Source organism: Galeopterus variegatus, unplaced genomic scaffold, assembly GCF_000696425.1.
Source record: "Galeopterus variegatus unplaced genomic scaffold, G_variegatus-3.0.2 Scaffold1143, whole genome shotgun sequence".
NCBI classification, from domain to species: Eukaryota; Metazoa; Chordata; class Mammalia; order Dermoptera; family Cynocephalidae; genus Galeopterus; species Galeopterus variegatus.
In genome coordinates this window covers 350,933-355,603 of record NW_007727254.1, presented here as the reverse complement: position 1 = coordinate 355,603, position 4,671 = coordinate 350,933, and positions in this window count along the sequence as shown.

The window sequence follows — 4,671 nt, the reverse complement described above, 5'->3', positions numbered from 1 at the left end:
TCTTGCGTAACATAGACAGTGCATGGAAGAGACCCCATTCAATGTGCTCAATAACATATTGGGAGTACAGGTATATAGCTCTTGGGGGACTATGTTGTAGGTAATGTAATCCATTCAGAATATTGAATCAAACACAAGTGTACAACTGCATTGCTAAAATGACTAACCAGATCCAAAATCTATAGTTTATTACAGAAAGAGGATACAATACAGCAAACAGTAGGAAAGTAAAAATACACATCACAGTCAAAGGCTATTCATGATAAGGAGTCCAGAGAGCCAGGTGTAGGATCCTTTGTCCTCTCTTCTGTAAGGAAAGTGGCTGGATGCACTTTCTTGGATCAGGAAGCACTGATGTGTGCGTGGAACACCTCAGAGCCAGGGAGCCTGACATGGAGGCTCAGCTGGGGATTTTTATGTTTTGCTGGTCACATAGGCATATTCCTAAGGCATAACCATTCTCAACAGCAGAGCCCTGTGGGGGTCTCACTGAGACCAGGTACAAATTATCTATCTCACTGTTTTCAATAAACAATGCTGATGAGCTGGTATAAATCTCCCTGAACCTCCTCAGACTCATGATTAAAAAAGCAACATTATTAATCAGTATGCTTCATATCCTTCCTTGGCCAAGGATCAGTACCATGCAGAAACTTTAGCAAAATAGCTCAGCCTAATTCCAGGCCTCCTGGAATTAACCTTCACAGCACAATAGCTTTTACAGTTGTTGCAATGTAAAAGGTTACAAGTAAAAGACTCCATTCAGCACAGTGAACATGATAGTGGAATAAAGGTATTTCCTTTTGTAGTTTCTTGGACTCTCTTGCAAGATAATCCATCCAATAGGCCAAAAAAACTTACTGGAAGTAAAATTATCTTGCTCCTATCCCATTTGAAATGGGATGGTGCCTTTTAAAGATGCCCCTTAGTATATCGAACGATGTATAGAAAGCCAATTGTTGAGCTTTTGTAGTTTGTTGGAGAACTATGCATGTAAGAGAATCCATTTGGTGTCTTGGAAAATGTATTAGAAGTGCGACTATCTAAGCATTACAGTTTGTTAGCAAAATGAGATGGTATGTGCTTTTATTGTGCTGAAAAACACAATGGAAGTTCCATTGTCTGGCACTTGTCATTTGTTATGAAATTGAGGATTCTGGTATGATTGTTTATTCAGCATGCTTTACCATATCCTAGAAGGCCAAGTGCGCAGTTCTTAAAAGATTAGGAAACAAAAGGAAGTCAGAAGGAGCCAAATCAGGACTGTAAGGTGGATGCTTATGATTTCCCACTGAAGCTCTTGCAACATTGCCCTTGTTTGAAGAGAGGAATGAGCAGAAGAATTATGGTGGAGAAAGATTCTCTGGTGAAGCCTTTTCTCCTAAAGCTTTGGCTAACTTTTTTCAAAACACTTTCATAATAAGTGGATGTTATTGTTCTTTGACCCTCCAGAAAGCCAACAAACAAAATGCCTTGAGCATCCCCCTAAAATGTTGCTCTTTGCTCTTGATCAGTTTGCTTTTGCTTTGACTGGACCACGTGAACCTGCTGGTAACCATGGCTTTGATTGTGCTTTGTGTTCACGGTTGTACTGATAAAGCCATATTTTTATCTCTTGTTATAATTCTTTGAAGAAATGCTTCAGGATCTTTATCTCAGTTGTTCAACATTTCAATCAAAAGCTCTGCTCGTGTCTGTAGCTGATCTGGGCACAGCAGTTTTGGCACCCATTCAGCAGAAAGTTTGCTCCATTGTAATTTTTCAGTCAGAATTGTGTAAGCTGAACTAGTTGAGATGTCTATGGTGTTGACTATTGTTTCTGGTATTAATTGTTGGTTCTCTTCAATTAGGGCATAAACAGTATTAATTTTTTCCTTGCAAATTGATGTGAATGGTCTGCTGCTGTGGGCTTTGTCTTCAACATTGACTCAACCCTTCTTAAAACTAGTTATCTGTTTGCACACTGCTGATTTCTTTGGGGCATTGTCCCCATAAATTTTTCATAATGCATCAATAATTTTACCACAAATTTAATGTGTGTTCTTCAATTTTAGCAGAATTCACATTGCTCAGATAGGGCTCTTTTCAAACTGATGTGTTATCCTTCTTAGTGCCTCAAACTAGATCCTGTTCAGACATGTTATAACAAGTTAGTACAAGTTTATTTTGGTGCAAAAACATTTTGAAATCCATGCATAATTTTTTTACATTACACATTTTTCGTAAACTTTTTGAAGACCCTTTGTATATTCTGGATAAAAGTCATTTCTCAATTTTGTGATTTGCAAATATTTTTTCCCAGTTTGTGGTTTATCTTTTCTTCTTAATAGTGTTTTTATTTTATTTTATTTTTTGTCTTTTTCGTGACCCGTAAGGGGATTGCAACCCTTGGTGTGGTGTCACCCACACTGTGCTCAGCCAGTGAGCACACCGGCCATTCCTATATAGGATCCGAACCCATGGCGGGAGTGTCGCTGCGCTCCCAGCGCTGCACTCTCCCAAGTGCACCACGGGGCCGGCCCTTAATAGTGTTTTTAGAAGAGCAAAAAAAAGGTTCATTTTGATGAAATCCAATTAGTTAATTTTTTTCTTTATGAATGTGTTTTTGGTTTCTTACCTAAGAACTTAAAGAAAAGAGGTTTACTTAGATACAGTTCACATACAATAAAATTCTCCCTTTTAAAGTGTACAGTTAATCGTTTTTTAGTATATTCATACACTTGTGCAACCAACAGCACTGTCTAACTTTAGAACATTTTCATCATCCCCCAAAGAAATCCTGCAATCACTCCCTATTCAACCTCCCTAGCCTGTCCCTCAACTGCATGTAATCACTAATCTACTCCCCCCTTCTGTATGGATTTGCCTATTCTGGGCATTTTATAAAAATGGAATCATACAATATGCGGCTTTTTGTGATTGGCTTCTGTCATTTAGCATAATGTTTTCAAATTTCATCCATGTTATAGCATATATCAGTACTCATTCCCTTTTACAGCTGAATAATATTCCATTATATGCATATAACACATTGTCCATTCATCAGTTGATGGGCACTGGGTTGTTTCCACTACCTGGCTATTATGAATAATGCTGCTATGAACATTCATGAAGAAGTTCTTGTGTGAATATATGTTTTCAATTCTCTTGGGTATATACATAGGAGTGGAATTGCTGGGTCATATGTATTTACCTTTTTGAGAATCTGTCAAATTTTTTTACCAAGTGGCTGCACCATTTTACATTCCTGTAAATAATGTACAACGGTTCCAATAACTCCACATGCTCATTAGCACTGATTATTGGCATCTTTTTGATTATAGCCATCCCAGTGGGTGTGAACTGGCATCTCATTGTAGTTTTGATTTGCATTTCTCTAATGACTAATGATGTTGATCATCTTTTCATGTGCCCTTGGGCCACTTGTATATCTTTGGAGAAACGTCTGTTCAAATCCTTTGCCCATTTTTAAATTGGGCTGTCTGTTTACATTGAGTTGTTGAAGTTTTTCATACTTTCTGGATAATAAGCTCTTGCCAGATATATGATTTGCAAATATTTCCTCCCATTCTGTGAGTTGTCTTTTCATCTTCTTTATAGTGTCCTTTGAAGTACAAAATTTTAAAAATTTTTATGAAGTCCAATTTATCAATTTTTTCCTTTGGTTCCTTGTGCTTTAGATGCCAATACCTAAGAAATCATTGCCTAATTCAAGGTTATGAAGATTTACACCCATGTTTTCTTCTAAATGTTTTATAGTTTTACTCTTACATTTAGGTGTTGGACCCATTTTTAGTTAATTTCGGTATATGGTGTGAAACATAGATAAACATTCTTTTTTTTTTTCACATGGCTATCCAATTCTTGCAGCACTAATTAATTGTTAAAAAGACTTCCTTCCACTGATTTGCTTTTGCAAAGTTTGTAAAAAAAATCAATTGGTCCCACTTCTTAAGTGAAGGCTGCATATATTGTCTTCCTTCTGAAAAGTACGGTATGGCGGGGTTGGGCGGGGGGAGTAACTATACAGTACAGAGACCTGACAATCACGACCTCAGCCAAGTGATTAAGGCTAACGTCAATAGTGCTAAGTCATGGTATGTACCCTTTATATCATGTGATGAAAAGGGCACTTTATCTCTATGGTCTTCCTCTCCAAAATCCACAGTCCCAGTCTAATCATGAGAAAATCATCAGACAAATTCGAGTTAAGAAATATTCTACAAAATACCTAACCAGTATTCCTCGAAACTCCAAAGGTCATCAAAAACAAGAGGAGACTAAGGAGATAAGATGGCTTAATGTAATATTGTATTCTGAATGGAATCGTGGAACAGAAAAAGGATATTAGGTAAAAACTAATGAAATCTGAATAAAGTGTGGATTTGAATTAATAATTGAAAGAAAGCAAGCTGAAACGCTGGGTACCGATCAAGCTTTATTAAAGGAAGAAAATCTGCGGGCTGTCCTCAAAATGGCATGCAGCAGCAGCTAAAGGGAGTGAGAGAGCTTGTATGGGTTGCTGAGCAGGCAGAGACGGGAGGGGGTGCTGCTGTGGAGCGTAAGGCTGAGGTAACCAAGACAAGAGGTTACCTCTGTGCGGAAGTAGGAGAGTTTCTTTGTCTCAGAAACCATGAGGTTTCTTGTAAGGTAAAGACTGGTGGCCATTTT